The 18973-nt window shown below is 47.6% G+C and overlaps 1 long non-coding RNA gene across 1 annotated transcript; it reads left to right on the top strand.

Annotated features, from left to right (window-relative positions):
* Positions 1–425: 425 nt before the first annotated feature.
* On the top strand, positions 426–18564 carry LOC122457598. Its single transcript, XR_006277228.1, has 6 exons — positions 426–1027; positions 2054–2055; positions 3505–3508; positions 10369–10377; positions 16862–16868; positions 18554–18564. It is a non-coding gene; the product is annotated as an uncharacterized LOC122457598 (long non-coding RNA).
* Positions 18565–18973: the final 409 nt, after the last annotated feature.

The following is an 18973-nucleotide window of genomic DNA, read 5'->3' as shown; positions in this document are numbered from 1 at the left end:
GGCAACTAATTCAGTTTCCAGGCAGGCATGGTAAGCCTTTTGGCACATGGAATTGGCTTCCTACTCCTTCGTAACATGTGGGAATGGTTTCAAACTGCAGCGCCATCCTTTCCCATAGCAAGCAATGCTGGCTGGGTTTCACATTTAAAAGGAGGGGCTGCAGTTTTCGGGTGGATGTGCAGCACACACCTCCCCCCACCCCACCGCATGGCTATTCTCTGGGATGATCCCTTCAACCATCCCCCCGCCGCATGGCTATTCTCTGGGATGATCCCTTTTAGCCAAGCGCAAACAACCCAGCATGAACGAGGTCCTTTTATTGTTCCCTTAAAAAATTCCCCTATTTCAACCAGGTGACCATGAATGATATCATTCTCCTGAGACTAACACAGAAAGATATAGACCGAATGTTGCTTGAATGCAACTGTCGAGGACTCGAACCCCAGACGGCACAGTTCGTTGTCTGACCGGAGAGAGACAGGCAACACCAGCAAGGTCCGAACACAAAGCTCTTTATTGAAGAGTGCACACAACAATAGTGAGCAGCCCATCTCCAAAGAGAACCAGCAGCCTCTAAGTAAAACTAATAGGTTTTTATAGAGGGTCCCATCGCATCACAGATTTATTCATAAAGCAGCCCACCCCTCCCCTCTGTTAGTTAAAATCCTCTTTTTCTATTATGCATGCACTTCTACCCCCTTATTGTAGATAACTTTTAGCAAATCGTAATGCTTCACTAACTTTCTTATCAGTATGGGTGTCAACCAGGAGACAAGGAGTTAAAAACAGACATAACACAAGAACAGGGAGTGGAAAACAGTGCCCCCGTATCTCAACAAACTGTTCCCAGAACATCTAGTAAAAAATGCAGGAATGCAGGCCTCCCCTTTTTTCTCACTCCCTGCAACTTAAACAAGTATTCCTTCATTCTATTTATCTCGTTCAGGGACTTTCCAAGCAACCTTTATTGGCCTGACTTTGGTTCGGTTCGCATAACTGCTTCATATTTAATTTTTCTCACCTAACAGTCCCCCCTTTGTCCCTAGAGTGCCATAGGGGAACTCTTTGGACATACTGGTCTTTGTGGGGAGTGACTTAGAAATATTCACTGGTTAGTAGGGCACAGCTTGGTACACATCCAACAGACACATCTTAACATAATATACAAAACTATTAGGCCACAAATAATTACAACGTCACTGCGAAGCAAGTTATGTAACCAGCCACCTATATCTGGAACCCAATTGAACAAATTGCTCCACCATGAGTTGACTCGCTCTCCTCCATGGTCTTTTACAACTTGTATAAGATGGTATGCTCTTTTCCAAGTGGCATTATAAACATCCGGAACACATACATAGCATTCTTGCCCAATTAATGCACATGTTCCTCCCTGAGAGGCCAGCAAAATATCTAACGCCAAGCCGTTTTGGAGAACCATCTGTCTTAGTTTTTTTTGTTCGGTTGCAAGCAACCAAAACCCAGGACCATTTGCTGCCATGCTTTGTACTGCAATGATTCCAGACTACTTGCTACTGGCTTGGTGTGGTAAAGTGTCCTACCATGGAGGAGGAAATAAGGCAGCCCTTTCCAGAAACCTTCTGCAAAGGCTTTCAGAGTACCCCCAGGAGAGCTTCATGGAGATGTCCCTGGAGGATTCCCACTCCATCCCCAGACACATTAACAGACTTTTTCAATAGTTGTACTGGCCGCAAATGCATCCCAAGTCTTCAGGGCAAATCAAACATTGAACACTCTTGCTTTTAAACCCTGTACTATAGTTATAAATGTGCACTCACCAGAGCTGCCTTCTCCGGCTTCAGAGATCCTGCCCTGGGAGGGTATTGGCTCCAGGGTGATGAAAAGGTCCTGGCTGCCAGGGAGGACGGATTCACCACTTGCCTGCTGTGCATTCTCCTCCTCCTCCTCTTCCTCTTCCTCATCCACAAAATCCTCCTCCCTATTGCATGAGACTCCCCCATTGCAGGTGTCCACGGACAGTGGTGGGGTAGTGGTAGGATCCCCCCCTAGAATGCCATGCAGCTGATCATAGAAGTGGCATATGTGGGGCTCTGACCCGGAATGACCATTTGCCTCCTTTGTCTTTTGGTCAGCTTGCCTGAGCTCCTTAACTTTCATGCAGCACTACTGTGTGTCCCTGTTGTAGCCTCTTTCCACCATGCCCTGTGTGATTTTGGCATGTATATATTAGCATTCCTTCTTTTTGATCAGAGTTCGGCCTGCACAGATTCTTCTCCCCATACACCAATCAGATCCAGTGTCTCCTTTTCGGTCCATGCTGGAGCTCGTTTGCCATTCTGGGGGGACTGCATGGTCACCTGTACTGCTGAGCTCGCCATGCTGACCAAACAGGAAATGAAATTAAAAATTTCCCTGGGATTTTCCTGTGTACCTGGCTAGTGCATCAGAGTTCAAAGCGCTGTCCAGAGCGGTCACATTGGAACACTCCGGGATAGCTCCCAGAGGCCAATACTGTAGAATTGCGTTTGCACTACCCCAAATTCGACCCAGCAAGGTCAATTTTAGTGCTACTCCCTTCGCCGGGGAGGAATACAGAAGTTGATTTTAAGAGCCCTTTAGGTCGATGGAACGGGGTTAGTTGTCTAGACGCATTCATTATAAAATCAACCTAACGCGGCTAAATTAGACCTAACTCCGTAGTGTAGACCAGGACTAACTTTCCTCCCCTTACGTCTTCCTCCTACTTCCATGCTTCAACTATTTTGTACAGTTCAGTGTGCTCGATCCAGTTCCATCACAGGGAATTTTCAGTGACCAGAAAGTAAAATCTAGACAACTGATGTTTTGAAAGCTGGAAGGAGGTGTCTGTTCTCAGTTATTATTTCTGTGCCTAAGGATCCCAAAGAAGGATTGGGACCCTGTTAAACTAGGTATTGTACTAATAGTGGGCACAGAGGCCTTCTGCCCCAGAGAGCCTGCAATCTATGAATTAGGCCAGTGGTTCTCAACTTATTACACATTGTGGGCCGCATACGTGGCCCACAATGTGTTTCCTGGGCCACAGGGGCTGGGTGGCAGGGCAGCAGCTGCCCGGATCCCGACCCCACACCCCCACCACGTGGGGCCAGCCGACTGGCTGCCCTGGACTCCCGCTATGTGGCTGCCCTGGGGCCAGGTGGCTGCCCCAGTCCCCAGAGCTCACGAGGCTGGCTGGCAACCCCAGACCCCACCACGCGGGGTAGGCCAACTGCCCCGACGCCACAGCTCATGGGGACAGGTGGCTGGCTTGGACCCTGTGGGGCCAGCCGGGACCCCTGGATCCCTGCTGTGTGGCTGCCCCCACCCTGGACCCTGGACACGGCTGCCCTGACCCCAGAGCCCCACTGGCAGATCCCAGCTCGCGGGCCAGCCTTTATCACACAGCTGAGTTGGGCCGCAGCTGCGTGCTAATTGGGCCGTGGGCTGAGAACTACTGAATTAGGCAATATGCAGTGCATAAATAAAGAGACAAGCAAGGGGGAGAGGAGTAGGAGGACAAGATAAGAGCCAAGACATACCTGAGTAGCCCCAGTGAGCTAAGTAACCAGAGAGAGGTGCAATTTTAGCAATGCTTGGCTCAAAATCATAGAATTGTCTGTTTCCAGGTTTCGACTACTGTACAGGGAAGGTCTCGAAATCTTGTTCTCCTTGGTCTGGTCTGGGGGAAGTACCACAAAAAATCTGTTGTTTTTTAATTATATTTTGTTCATTGAATGTGGATAGTGACTATTTGGTATTCCAACAAATATAAAAAAGACAACCCCCCCCCAAACCAACAACCCCACAAAACCCTGCAGCAAAAGACCATTAAGGTGGCAAAGTCAAACAGTCAAAAATTAGGAAATGCCAGAATTAAGGTTGCCTGTGCAGTCTTCGTTTGGTCCACTTGCTTCAATGCATTATGATACAGTTTTTAATTGTGTGGTCATATCACATCCACAGGACCCCCGCCTTATTCAGTGAATGAGAAATTATTCAATATTTCCTTTTATTCTCCACCTTCAGCGTATGCCTCCAGGCCTTAGAATGCATAGCAGCCAGCCCCTGAGCTGAATACATAATTATTAATTTGTTTATGGGCATTCCTGTGGTGTTTGCCCCATAATAACGGAGTGCTTTACAAATGCTAATTAGCATGAACATTCTGAATTGTGACTTGCCCGGCATTACATAGGGACTCTGTCGTTGCTGGCAGGGATGGAATCCAGTTCTCTAGGATGGCATTCAACTGCCTTAGCCATGAGAGGATCCTTTCTCCTCTCACTATCGATCAGGGTGAAAGTAAGTTAGAGGACTTACCAGTACGCTGGAGTCCTGAGCAGGGGCGTGGCCTCAACCGGAAGAGGCAGGCCCTTAAATCCCCGGGCCCTTTAAATCTTGATTTAAAGGGCCAGGGCTCCAGCTGCAGTAGTGGCGGCTGGGAGCCTGAGGCCCTTTAAATCACCCCCGAGCTACCAGCTGCAGAGGCGGCTGGGAGCCCTGGGGCTCAGGGGCGATTTAAAGGGGCCAGGGCTGCAGCTGCCACTACCGCAGCGGAGCCCCAGGCCCTTTAAATCACTGAGGAGCCCTGGGGGCTCCCGGCTGCCACCGCTACCCTGGGGCTCTGGGCTCTGGCAGAGCTTTAAAGGGCCTGGGGCTCCGCTGTGGTACCAGCTGCCGGAGCCCCGAGCCCTTTAATTCCCCGCCTGAGCCCTGCTGCCCGAGCCCTGGGGTAGTGGTGGCTGGGCTCCCTTGGGGATTTAAAGGGCCCCGAGGCTCCAGCCGCCGCTACTGCCCTGGCCCTTTAAATGCCCGCCGGAGCCCCATCGCCGCTACCCCAGGGCTTCGGCAGCAGGGCTCTGGCAGGGATTTAAAGGGCTTGGGGCTCCAGCCGCTGCTACCGCCCCGGCCCTTTAAATCCCCTCTTGGAGCCCCGCCGCCGCTACCCCAGGGCTTGGGCAGCAGGGCTCAGGTGGGGATTTAAAGGGCCCCGGGGGGTAGCAGCGGCTGGAGCTCCAGGGCCCTTTAAATCCCTGCCACAGCCCTGCTGCCGCTACCCCAAGGCTTTTAATTGCCCTCTCGGAAAGCCGGTCCTGGTACGGCACCCCAGCTCTTACCGGTATGCCGTACTGGGGTGTACCGGCTTACTTTCACCTCTGCTATCGATCCCCTGCTTCATTCACTGAACACCTTCCAAATTCTCCAGGCATCTTACAGACAACAGCCTCCACCTTCTCTACACAACTCTAATTCATCCCCAGAGCATGGTCCATTCTGTGCACTGAATGAGGCATGGGTCCTGTCTCAAACTAATGTGTGGTCATGTAATTAAAGACTGTATCATAATGCGTATGCACAAGAAGTCCGAATTAAGACTGTGTACATATATGTAGGCTAGATGTTATGATTACATATGGAGAGAGAATCCATCGTACAACACTCTAGGACAAGCATACTGAAAGATTAAGTTAACAGTTTACAGAGACTGGAAGTGGCTGGATCATTACACATATTGAATCTATTTCCCTATGTTAAGTATCCTCACACCTTCTTGTCAACTGTCTAAATGGGCCATCTTGATTATCACTACAAAAGTTTTTTTCTCCTGCTGATAATAGCTCATCTTAACTAATTAGCCTCTTACAGTTTGTATGGCAACTTCAACCTTCTCTGTATGTACATATTGACAGGTTTCAGAGTAGCAGCCGTGTTAGTCTGTATTCGCAAAAAGCTCACGAAAGCTTATGCTCTAATAAATTTGTTAGTCTCTAAGGTGCCACAAGTACTCCTTTTCTTTTTGTATGTACATATATATCTTCTTACTATATGTTCCATTCTATGCATCCGATGAAGTGGGCTGTAGCCCACGAAAACTTATGCTCTCATAAATTTGTTAGTCTCTAAGGTGTCACAAGTACTCCTGCTCTTTTTGAGGATACAGACTAACACTGCTGCTACTCTGAAATGTACAGAGAAGTGGTTATTTTTAGTTCTTGTTTATATAGCATCATCTAAATCCAGTTTAACATCAAATCTTATATCATGGCTGGGCCCTTTCATATATCAATACTAAGATGAAATCTTTGTGGTAGGATGTATTACCAAAACTTAGCTAGTATGGAAAATAGAATCCAGATGAATCAGCAGCATGTGACTTGGGATGCTGAGTGTCAACAGACAGTCCAAAGTAGGGGTGAATAAGCTGATGGGGTGAACAGCTGCCTTCATCCCAGACTGGCTCGTGTCTTCAGCGCTTCCAGAGCTGTGATTTCATGACACATATTAGTTATTAAACCATTTAGTAAGAGAATTACATACTACATAATTATACCTTCCATTTTAGTGGCAGGAGTCCCCAGGCACAACAACTTAGTCATGGCAGTATCACAGCTACAAGAAGCAGGAAGGTGGGACATCCAGTTTTATTGTAAGGGCCCAATACTGACATCCTTACTCAGGCAAAACTCCCACTGTAAGTCTAGGAGTGAGGAAGGATTCAGGAATCAGCCTTAAATGTTCATAAGCCTGAGGTGTAACAACATGTCCTAAATGTACTGTCCATTGTTCTCATGATAAAGTGGTTCATACTTTTGCCTCCTTAAAACTTTGTTTTGACTAGTCAAATTAGGTTGTGTGTAAGCAAATCTTTTTAAGGTCTGCATGTGTGTGGTGGGTAGAAGGGAGACCCATTACGTAGAGCTATCTGAGCTGAATATCAGCCTTTACTCATAAACATGAATGTCAAATGGAAAAATTTGGGTCTCATTTGGGAGCCTGCACATGCATGAATGGGAGGTCAGATGAGAGGATTTGAGCCAATCAGGGACAAGATGTAGACTCCCAGTCATGTGACCTATGGGAATCCATCACTATGGTGTCACTTCTGCTTATTCCATTCTGAGCAGAGCAGGCTCGAAAATTTTGATGCAAACAAAATTTTTACCAAAAAAGAAGAAAAAATTTGGGGGGATCCCCCCCAACCCTAGTTTGAGTATTGGCTGAGAGTGGAAGCAATTTGCTGCTGCTCTTGTGCCCTTTAGAAGCAGCTGTGATTGCTCACCATAGTCAAATGCTTCTAAAACCCCCTTTTAAATTTAATAACAACCTGAAACTCCCTTATTTTGCAATCCTGTCTACTGGAGGAAGGGGAAGGGAAGGGAGAAGTGCATCAGTAGTGGGGAGCCAGCAGTTCCCTGGCTCTGCAGCTGTCTGCAGTGCTGGTGTTATGGCAATCATGTAATATTAGAGGGGTTTAGGAAGGAACACAAACTGCAAACAGCAGGACCCAGCAGGGCTCTATTCTCTGGTGTACTCCGCACTGCAGTCAGTATGGTGGCGATTGCTGGCAGCTCAAGCTCCAAGCAAAGCTGTTTGCTGCTGCACAATGTTAGCAGCTGGGGCTGACTTAATTTTGAATTAATGCTCCAGGTCCTGACATCGGACGGACTCTCCAGTCAGAGCGGAACTGTGATGATGTTAGTTTAGGGTCTGAGAGAGACCCAATCTGTCGTCGTCTTCTTTTTTAAACATTCATAGTTTAAAAATAACTCTGCCTGCAGTTACACAGCAGTCTGGGGCTCACAGGGACAATTGGCAAACAGCAGCAAGGTTCCTGCATCATCCAGAGCTTGGTGACAGACACAGAGTTCAGCTCCAATTGGCTCCCTGCTGCCAGCCTGTAGTGACACATTGGACTAGTGGGACAGTTTATTAGTCATACTGTAGTTTAGGGTCAGAGAAATGTATGTATTTCCTACAAACTTCAGGCATCTCAGTACAGCAGCAAGCCCAGTGACAAATAACACAGGTCCTCTTAAACTAGGCTCAGGACTCCTCCAGTCTCTGTGGCTTGTAGCTATGTAGTGATGGGAGCTCCAGCTTGTAGTGATGGAAGCTACAGCCATTACTGCTTCTGCTTGCCTGGGGCTACATCTCAGCACTTTCAGAATTGTACACTCTGGGTCAGCAAGGACTATTATTAATCATAGCCTAGCTTAGGTCCTGAGAGACCTATGGGTTCTCTATTTTAAAAATAGTAGACAACTCTCTGCAGCAGGAGACATAATGGCAACGAGATGAGATTCCATACTCGGGGCAAGACCCTCGAGTCTCTGCCTTGGATTCCATTGTTAGATGCTGGTGTAAATCCACAGTTCCTCCACAGAATTCAGTGGAGTTACTCTGGATTTACTCATAGAGTGTGAGATCAGACTGTGGTTCACCAAGTTGTTCTGAGAGCCAGCATGCGGTTATTGCTGCTTTTGGAAGCTGTGTTTTAATTCCTGCCTGTGCAGGCCAGAGGGACTCTCCTAGTTGGTGCACTGGTGAGTCACTTCCTCCCCTGTGTCTTAAGTATAGATGGAAGTTATGTGACTTACCTAAGAATACACAGGGAGGCAGTAGTGGAGCTGGAAAACAAAACCCAAGAATCCCAGTGGCCCGCAGCCCCTTCAATTTCACCCAGAGTGTCACCGCCTTCCTAACGGATGATAAATGTGAGCAACTTGTTTACAGAGAAACTTTCCTTTTCACTCAGCTCGCTGTATAAATGCAATTTAAATAAGTATTATTTTAGATGGCAGGTGATTCCTAACAGAATAAAGGGTGGCTGCTTCCTAGCCTTGTTCCTCCCATAACCTACTTAACAATTAACCAATCCACATAAGGGACTGCTCTCTTCCTGTAAACATAAATATACACTATTGTTTAAAAGGTGCAACCAATTGTTGACTACATTTCTGGTTTGTTATTTAGAACTAACCATGCTTAGCACAAAGAAAAAACAGTACCATACGAAAAGGAGATATACATACCCTCCTTCCCAGAGGGAAATCTTATCTTGCAGATGAAATTCAATAAAGACAAGTGCAAAGTACTACACTTAGGAAGGAAAATCAAATGCACAACTACAAAGTGGGGAATAACTGCTTAGATGATAGCATTGCTGCAAAGGATCGGAGGGTTATAGTGGATCAGAAACGGAATATGAGTCAACACTGTGATGCAGCTGCGAAAAAGGCTAATATCATTCTGGGGTATATTAACAGGAGTGTCGGATGTAAGACATGGGAAGTAATTGTCCTACTCCTCTTGGCACTTGTGAGGTCTCAGCTGGATTATTGTGTCTAATGCTGGGCACCATACTAAAGGAAAGAGGTGAACAAATTGGAGAAGGTCCAGAGGAGAGCAACCAAAATGATAAAAGGGTTAGAAAACCTGATCTATGAGGGAAGGTTAAAAAAAACTGGCATGTGTAGTCTTGAGAAAAGAAGATAGGAGAAGGGGACCTGATCAGAGTCTTCAAATATGTTCAGGGCTGTTATAAAGAGGATGATGATCAATTGTTCTCCATGTCCATTGAAGGTAGGACAAGAAATAATTGGCTAAATTTGCAGAAAGGGAGATTTAAGTAAGATATTAGGAAAATGTTTCTAACTATAAAGGTAGTTAAGCTCTGAAGTAGGCTTCCAAGGGAGGTTGTGGAATCCCCATCATTGGAGGTTTTTAAGAACTGGTTAGAAAAACACCTCAGGGATGGTCTAGGTTGACTGGGTCCTGCTTCAGCACAGGGGCCTGGACTCAATGATTTCTGGAAGTCCCTGCCAGCCTTACATTTCTATAATGCTATAATTCTATGCTCACCCTACATGGAAGATGTACTACAAAGATATGCCCTCAAACCATCTTCTATTTACAGTAACTCCTCACTTAACGTTGTAGTTATGTTCCTGAAAAATGCAACTTTAAGTGAAATGATGTTAAATGAATCCAATTTTCCGATAAGATTTAATGTAAATGCGGGGTGTTAGGTTCCAAAGAAATTTTTGGGGGGCAGACAAAAGGCATTATAGACTGTACAGTACTGGTGCCCCTGGCTTACCCCACACAGGCACAGCCCACTGCAGACAATGAGGCAGGCAAGGATGCTAGAAAACACCTTGCTCAGCAGCAGCGGCAGCTTCCCCCCAGAAGAACAGGCGCCGACTTTGCCGGGGGATGCTCCAGGCCTGCCTCTTTCTGTCCCTGCTCCACTCCAGGCCTACCTCTTCCCACTCCCACTCCACCTCCTCCCCGGAGCATGCCGCATCCCCACTCCTTCCCCTTCCTCCCAGCGCTTCTCTGCCGCCAAACAGCTGTTTGGCGGTGCTTAGGACTTTCTGGGAGGGAGGGGGAGGAGCGGGGAAGCGCCGCGTCTCTGCTCCTCCCCCTCCCTCCCAGAAAGTCCTAAGCACCGCCAAACAGCTGTTTGGTGGCGGGGGAAGCGCTGGGAGGGAGGGGAAGGAGGCGGAGAAGAGGAACTTGTGCAATGCTCCCTTGTAGAGTCGCTGCTCTTCCCAGAATCCTACAAGCAGTGGACAGAGCAGGTAGCTAAATGACGTTATAAGGGAGCATTGCACAACTTTAAATGAGCATGTTCCCTAATGGAGCAGCGATGTAACTTCGAAACAACTTTAAGCGGGAGGACGTTAAGTGAGGAGTTACTGTATACTGTAGTTGTTTGCAAACGCAAAGCCCCTATATGCCACCCAAAGTTTAAGTTTAACACACTACTTTGTGCCAGCTTTGTCCTTGGTACCTCCCGATACTTTCCTATATCTCGTTTGGAATCTACGTTCAAGGCTTGATGAGCCATGAAAGTGATTTGCTTGCTGTGCTTGGTACAAAGTATTCATGCAGCTTTGCTTTAACAAATGTCTATTTTCTGATGCCAAAGCTAGTTTCAGCTTTGCAAAGTGCTGTGGGATGCTTGACATGGGTGTACAGAATTGTGGGAGGAGCATAATACATTTAGTGAACATAACTTCCCAACACCATATATATATATAATGTACATTTATACCATGGACATAATGCCTACTAATGTGATGAATGCTATACTTAGCATATGTGTAATGGATAATACCATCTACAGACAGCATCTGAAGAATCTCCCCTTTTTCCAGCAAAAGGCATCTAATAATATCTCCTAGCAACCCCTCCAATCCACCTCCCTCTCTAAGGATAGGTCTATGTGTATATCTATGGTGCAGTTGGAGGTGTGATTGCAGCTTGCATAGACATACCTGAGCTAGCTTTAATCTAGCTAATGTCGGTACAAATAGCAGTGCCTTAACCACAGGCTAGCCACACAAGGAAGCAGCCAGGGTCCCGGATGGACTTGTACAGCCCACGCTGAAACCTTTGTGGCTGCAGTTTCACTGCTCTTGGTACCCGCATTGGCTAGTTTAAAGCTAGCTCCACACATGCTGCAACTATGCCTCTGATTGCAGTGTAGACAAACCCAAGAGGAAGGATGTGCTTTGCAAGATGTCCCAAAGGTTCATGGCGCCAGGCCCTAGAAGATTAAGGTGGATTTTGTATCCCAGAGTCGAGGCTCCTTCACCAAGAACATTCTGCCAGCAGCCCCCTCTCTTTGAGAGAGAGCTCCAGATTGAGCATTTTTGCTGATCACAAGGGTGGCAGCTGGGCAGGGGATAGGGGGAGGGGGAGGCAGTGTCTGGGTAGGAAAGTCCCACAGCATTCAAAGGTCAAAATCAGCACTGCAGTCTACACCTGGAAACCAACAAGCAGAGGCTAAGCTGGTGTTACTGGGACACCATCCATGTGCAGGGGTCTGCCTGCTTGGCTCTGGGGTGATACTTTGTTCCAACAAGACCTAGAGACTATCAAAGGCTAGGTATTCCAGAAACTGATTTGTGATATTCCGATGTAGGAATGCTGTTCATACAAATCTTTCCTGTCATGATTAATGTCGTTCTGGGAGTGGAGTTCTGTTTTTCTTACAGCTGTAGTCAAATGTAAAGCTACATTCTGCATTCTTTAAATATCAGGGGCCCGATTTTCATTTATGCTATTTATTTACACCCCTTTATTCTGCCACTGACTGAACTGGCAGTGTGTTACGTGGTGACCTTATCCCTGTAGAACAGTGGTCTCCAACCTTTTTACACCCAAGATCACTTTTTGAATTTAAGGGCAACCCAGGATCTACCCTGCCCCTTCCCCAAAGCCCCGCCCCTTCCCCAAAGCCCCTCCCCACTTACTCCATCCCCCCCTCTCTCTGTCACTCACTCTCCCCCACCCTCATATTCACCGGGCTGGGGTAGGAGGTTGGGGTTCGGGAGGGGGTGGAGGCTGTGGGCTGTGGCTGAGAGGTTTGTAGTGTGGGAGAGGGCTCTGGGCTGAGCCTGGGATGGGGGTTGGAGTGCAGGAGGAGGTGAGGAGTGCAAGCTCTGGGAGGAAGTTTGGGTGCAGGAGGGGGCTCTGGGCTGGGGCAGAGGGTTGGGGTGCAGGAGTGGGTACAGCATGCTGGCTCTGGGAGGGGGGTCAGGGCTGGGACAGGGGGTTGGGGTGTAAGAGGTGGTATGGGGTGCTGGCTCTGGGGAGGTCAGGACTGGGGCTTGGGGTACAGGAGGGGGTTTGGGGTGCTGGCTCCAGGAGAGGGCTCAAGGCTGGGGCTTGGGGTGCGGCCTCCTGCAGGGCAGCACTTACCTCCGGCAGCTCCTTGTCAGTGGTGCAGCATGGCTGCTGCTAAGGCAGGCTCCCTGCCTACCCCAGCCCCATGCCTTGGGGCCACACTGGCTGCTTCCGGGAGCTTCCGGGCAGGCAGGGAGCTTCTTAGCGGCGGCCCTGTTGTGCCGCCAGAGATCACGATCGGCCGGTTGGTGACCACTGCTTTATAAGCATGTTTAATACATTAGAAATAGCATTAAAATTAATTTCTGCTGCCACTAGAGGTCAGACAACATACCATCTGCATGAAGACAGCAGAACAATGCATTGTATTTCTAGATACACCAAGCAAGAGAAATATGTTGTAAGTTTTACATAAAAAGGTATTTCAGACCATGGCACCTTCTGTATCTACTTGTCATCTCTTAGCTTTTGTGACTCTGTCCTCTCCTGGTTCTCCTCCTACCTCTTTATGCAGTCCTTCAGTGTGTCCTTTGGAGGATCCTCCTCATCCACCCTCCAACCTTCTGTGGGGGTTCCACAGGGTTCTGTTTTTGATCCCCTTCTCTTCTCTCTCCACACCTTCTCGTGAGGTAATCTCATCCACAGACACAACTTCAACTACCATCTTTATGCTGACCATTCACAGATTTACCTCTCTACTTCAGATCTGTCTTCTTCTTTCCAAACTAAAATCTCAGCCTGCCTTTTGAACATCTCCTCATGGGATGTCTGGCCATCAACTCAAGCTCATCATGGCTAAAACAGAGCTCCCAATCTTTCTCCTCCCCAAATAATCCTCTTCACTACCTCCTTTCTTGATCAATGAGGACAGCGCCATCATCCTGCTTGTCACTCAAGACCATAACCTGGGCATCATCTTCAACTAGGACCTCCCTCTAGGTCCTTGCTGTATCTAAGGCCAGGTTTACACTACAGACCTATATTGGTATAACTTATGTCACTCAGGATGTGAAAAATCCATACCTCTGAGCAACGTAGTTATACCAACTTAACCCCCTGTGTAGACAGTGCTATGTCGACTGGCGAAGCTGTCCTGTCAACATAGCTACCACCTCTCAGGGAGGTGGATTAACTATGCCGACAGAGGAAGCTCTTCACTAAAGCTCTACAAGATCAAAGCAGCACTGGTGCAGTTGGGCCGCTGTAGCACTGTACACGAAGACAAGCCCTAAATGTCACTCATTCTTCCTGCATAACATCTCTAAGCCCTGGTCTACACTACGTGGTTAGGTCGAATTTAGCCACATTAGGTTGATTTTATAATGAATGCGTCTACACAACCAACCTTGTTCCGTCGACCTAAAGGGCTCTTAAAATCAACTTCTGTACTCCTCCCCGGCGAGGGGAGTAGGGCTAAAATCGACCTTGCTGAGTTTAATTTGGGGTAGTGCAGACACAATTCTACGGTATTGACCTCCAGGAGCTATCCCAGAGTGTTCCAATGTGACCACTCTGGACAGCACTTTGAACTCCGATGCACTAGCCAGGTACACAGGAAAAGCCCTGGGAAATTTTTAATTTCATTTCCTGTGTGGTCAGCGTGGCGAGCTCAGCAGCACAGGTGACCATGCAGTCCCCCCAGAATCGCAAACGAGCTCCAGCATGGACTGAAAGGGAGACACTTGAGCTGATTGCTGTATGGGGAGAAGAATCTATACAGGCCGAACTCTGATCAAAAAGAAGAAATGCTAATATATATGCCAAAATCTCACAGGGCATGGTGGAAAGAAGTTACAACAGGGACACACAGCAGTGCTGCATGAAAGTCAAGGAGCTGAGGCAAGCCGAACAAAAGACAAAGGAGGCAAACGGTCATTCCGGGTCAGAGCCCCATACATGCCACTTCTATGATCAGCTGCATGGTATACTTGGGGGGGACCCTACCACTACCCCACTACTGTCCATGGACACCTGCAATGGGAGAGTCTCACGCAATAAGGAGGAGGATTTTGTGGATGAGGAAGAGGAAGAGGAGGAGGAGGAGAATGTGCAGCAGGCAAGTGGTGAATCCGTCCTCCCTGGCAGCCAGGACCTTTTCATCACCCTGGAGCCAATACCCTCCCAAGGCGGGATCCCCGACCCTGAAGCTGGAAAAGGCAGTTCTGGTGAGTGCACATTGATAACTACAGTACAGGGTTTAAAAGCAATAGTGTTTAATGTTTGATTAGCCCTGAAGACTTGGGATGAATTTGCGGCCAGTACAGCTACTGAAAAGTCTGTTAACGTGTCTGGGGATGGAGCGGGAATCCTCCAGGGACATCTCCATGAAGCTCTCCTGGAGGTACTCTGAAAGCCTTTGCAGAAGGTTTCTGGGGAGGGCTGCCTTATTTCGTCCTCCATGGTAGGACACTTTACACACCAAGCGAGTAGCAAATAGTCTGGAATCATTGCAGCACAAAGCATGGCAGCAAATGGTCCTGGGTTTTGGTTGCATTCAAGCAACATTCGGTCTTTATCTTTCTGTATTAGCCTCAGGAGAGTGATATCATTCATGGTCACGTGGTTGAAATTGGGGAATTTTTGTAAGGGAACAGTAAAAGGATCCCGTTCATGCTGGGTTGTTTGTGCTTGGCTAAAAGGGATCATCCCAGAGAATAGCCACGCAGTGGAGGGAGGGGTGAAGGGATCATGCCAGAGAATAGCCATGCAGTTCGGTGGAGGGAGGTGTGAGCTGCACATTCACCCGAAAACCGCAGCCCCTCCTTTTAAATGTGAAACCCAGCCAGCATTGCTTGCTATGGGAAAGGATGGCGCTGCAGTTTGAAACCATTCCCACATGTTACGAAGGAGTAGGAAGCCAACTCCATGTGCCAAAAGGCTTACCATGCCTGCCTGGAAACCAAATTCTGTTGCCCAGCCATTTGTGATGTGACACCATACCGGCAGGTGCTCAATATAAAAGGCAAAATGCGACCTTGTACCTAAAGCACATGTGCTGTCTTCTGTGAATTGCTTGATTCACTGTGAAAGAGTCTCCCTTTTGGTCTCAGAAATGTATCCTCTTAAATTTTACTCTCCCTTTTTATCTTCCCCAAGGTGCAAATGTTTCTATGCTCCCCCTATCATCTCCATCCCTGAGGTTATCGCAGATTAGAAGGTGAAAAAAATGCACTCGCGATGACATGTTTTCCGAACTCTTGCAGTCCTCCTGCACTGATAGGGTACAGCTTAATGCATGGAGGTATTCAGTGGCAGAGGCCAGGAAAGCATTAAGTGAGCGCAAAGAGCAGAGGCAGGAGGATATGCTGAGGTAATGGGGGAACAAACAGACACGATGAAGCATCTGTTGGAGCTGCAGGAAAGACAACAAGAGCACAGACCCCCCACTGCATCCATTGTATAACCGCCTGCCCTCCTCCCCAAGTTCCATATCCTCCTCACCCAGATGCCCAAGGATGCGGGGCGGAGGGAGGCTCCGGGCACCCAGCCACTCCACTCCAGAGGGTGGCCCAAGCAACAGAAGGCTGTCATTCAAACAGTTTTGATTTGTAGTGTGGCTACAATAAGCAATGTGGCCTTGTCCTTCCCTCTTCCTGCACCCCACCCCACCCGGGCTACCTTGTCAGTTATCTCACTTTTTTTTTAATTAATAAAGAAAGAATGCATGGTTTCAAAACAATAGTTACTTTATTTCCTTTGCCAGCTGTGATCGAAGGGGGGAGGATGGTTGGCTTACAGGGAATTAAAGTCAAGAAAGGGGGCAGGTTTGCAGCAAGGAGAAACACACCCAACTGTCACACCGTAGCCTGGCCAGTCATGAAACTGGTTTTCAAAGCCTCTCTGATGCGCAGCGTGCCTTGCTGTGCTCTTCTAATCGCCCTGGTGTCTGGCTGTTCAAAATCGGTCGCCAGGTGATTTGCCTCAACCTCCCACCCCGCCATAAATGTCTCCCCCTTACTCTCACAGATATTATGGAGCACACAGCAAGCAGTAATAACAATGGGAATGTTGGTTGTGTTGAGGTCTAACCTAGTCAGCAAACAGTGCCAGCAAGCTTTTAAAACATCCAAAGGCACATTCTACCACCATTCTGCATTTGCTCAGCCTACAGTTGAACTGCTCCTTACAACTGTCCAGGCTGCCTGTGTATGGCTTCATGAGCCATGAGAGCAAGGGGTAGGCTGGGTCCCCAAGGATAACTATTGGCATTTCAACATCCTTCTTGCAACTGCTCGAACAGCCTGGAGTTCCTAAGGATGCAAGTGTCATGCACCTTTCCCGGCCATTCCACGTCGGTGAAACGTCCCTTGTGATCCACCAATGCTTGCAGCACCATTGAGAAGTACCCCTTACGGTATACATACTGGTTAGCAAGGTGGCCAAGATAGGGATATGTGTTCCATCTATCGCCCCACCATAATTAGGGAACACCATTGCAGCAAAGCCATCCAGTATGACTTGCACATTTCCCAGAGTCACTACCCTTGATAGCAGAATATCAGTGATTGCATTGGCTCCTTGGATCACAGCAGTACCCACAGTAGACTTGCCCACTCCAAACTGATTCCCGACTGACCGGTAGCAGTCAGGCGTTGCAAGCTTCCATAGGGCTATTGCCACTCACTTCTCAACTGTCAGGGTAGCTCTCATCTTGGTATTCATGCGCTTCAGGGCGAGGGAAAGCAACTCACAAAGTTCCAGGAAAGTGGCCTTACGCATGTGAAAATTTCACAGCCACCGTGAATCATCCCATACCCGCAATACTATGCGGTCCCAACAGTCTGTGCTTGTTTGCCGGGTCCAGAATCAGTGTTCCACTGTATCAACCAGCCCCACTGCCGCCATAATGTCCCAATTGCCACAGCCCATGCTTTCAGGAACGTCTGTGTCCATGTCCTCATCACAATTGTCCTCGTGCTGGCATCTCTTAGCCTGGTTCTGCACATACTCCAGGATAATGAGCGAGGTGTTTACAATGCTCACAACAGCAGCCATGAGCTGAGCGGGCTCCATGCTTGCTGTGGTATGGCCTCTGCACAGGTAACCCCGGAAAAAAGGCATGAAACAATTGTCTGCCGTTGCTTTCACGGAGGGAGGGAGGGAGGGAGAGTAGGAGAGAGGGGCGACAGACGACATGCACCCAAAACCACCCTTGACAATGTTTTTGCCCCATCAGGCATTGGGAGCTTAACCCAAAATTCCAATGGGCAGTGGAGACTGCGGGAACTGTGGGATAGCTACCCAAAGTGCACCGCTCCTTAAGTCGATGCTAGCCACGGTATTGAGGACACATTCCACCGACTTAATGCGCTTAGTGGGGACATACACAATTGTCTGTATAAAATTGATTTCTAAAAATCAACTTCTATCAAATTGATCTAATTTCGTAGTGTAGACATACCCTCAGATACAGCCTTTCTTATCCATCTGCTCAGCTAAAACTCTCATCCTGGCTGTCTTCCTCTCACGTCTCAGTTACCACAACATACTTCTCTCTGGCCTTGATCAGTGTGATCTGGCTTTGTTCTGGGTTTGTGCAGTGCCTGGCCAAGGAGCAGGTTTCCTAGGTGCTCTGATACTGTAAATAATAATATACAACTGGTGCCAATATTATATTTGTTTAATAGACTGTTACTAAACACCCACCTATGCAGCATAAAGCATGTGTATTTCTTGCAAGTACAGTTAGGGTGTGGACAAAGTGCCATATGTCAATGACTTTGAGCCCCTCACTCCATTTCCCATTGCCTCACATTTAATCGTGACTGAAATGTGTAACCATGTTTGTATTCTCTTTGCATCTTTAGTAACATTTTACCAGAATGTCTTATTTATATATTTAATATAAGAACTCCCCACTCTAGTATTCCTCTCTTTATAAGAGATGCAGTCCACATACATTTGTACAGGATGTTGTATTAATAATGATTCATGCTGCAATCCATAGACAAGGAATATTTCCCCGAGACACCTTACAGTACTTAGTCAGTATTTCATAGGGCTATCTATCATTTCCTCCTCCCCAGATTGATTGGAAAGGAAATTACAATCTTTAATTTGGTTGAGTTCAGTTGCAATCCTTTCTCTGATCAGCTAGCACTACCAAGGCTGCCTCTCCATCCAACTGCAGTTTCAGAGCTGTGGAAGATATAGGATTTTCCTTTCTGTTTCACTGAGATCCTGGCATGGAGGCTTAGGTTTTTCAATAGAGCTATCTAGTCATTCACTATTCAGAATCAGTAAATTTTTATAAGCAACTTCTAGTGCTAGATGGATTTCTGGAAAATTCAAAGAAGAAAGGTTGACTTGCCAAGATGGCTGGTATATGAAAGGCATTGTAGTGTATTGCCTGTTCACCTGAGTCATATCTACTATAAATGGAACTATTCCAGAATGACAAGGGAGGGGTGAGAGAGAAAAAAGCTCCCCTTTTAAGCAGCTCATTAAGCAGACCATGCTAACTCAGTGAGGGCTCAGTGCTACACAACCCATTATTTTGTCAGTATTCAGATTGTATCTAGATAACAAGTTGGCCAGAACCTTATCAACAGGTAAA

The sequence above is a fragment of the Dermochelys coriacea genome, chromosome 1, assembly GCF_009764565.3.
Source record: "Dermochelys coriacea isolate rDerCor1 chromosome 1, rDerCor1.pri.v4, whole genome shotgun sequence".
Taxonomy (NCBI): domain Eukaryota; kingdom Metazoa; phylum Chordata; order Testudines; family Dermochelyidae; genus Dermochelys; species Dermochelys coriacea.
Note: the sequence above shows the minus strand (reverse complement) of the source record. Positions and strands in the feature narration are given on the sequence as shown.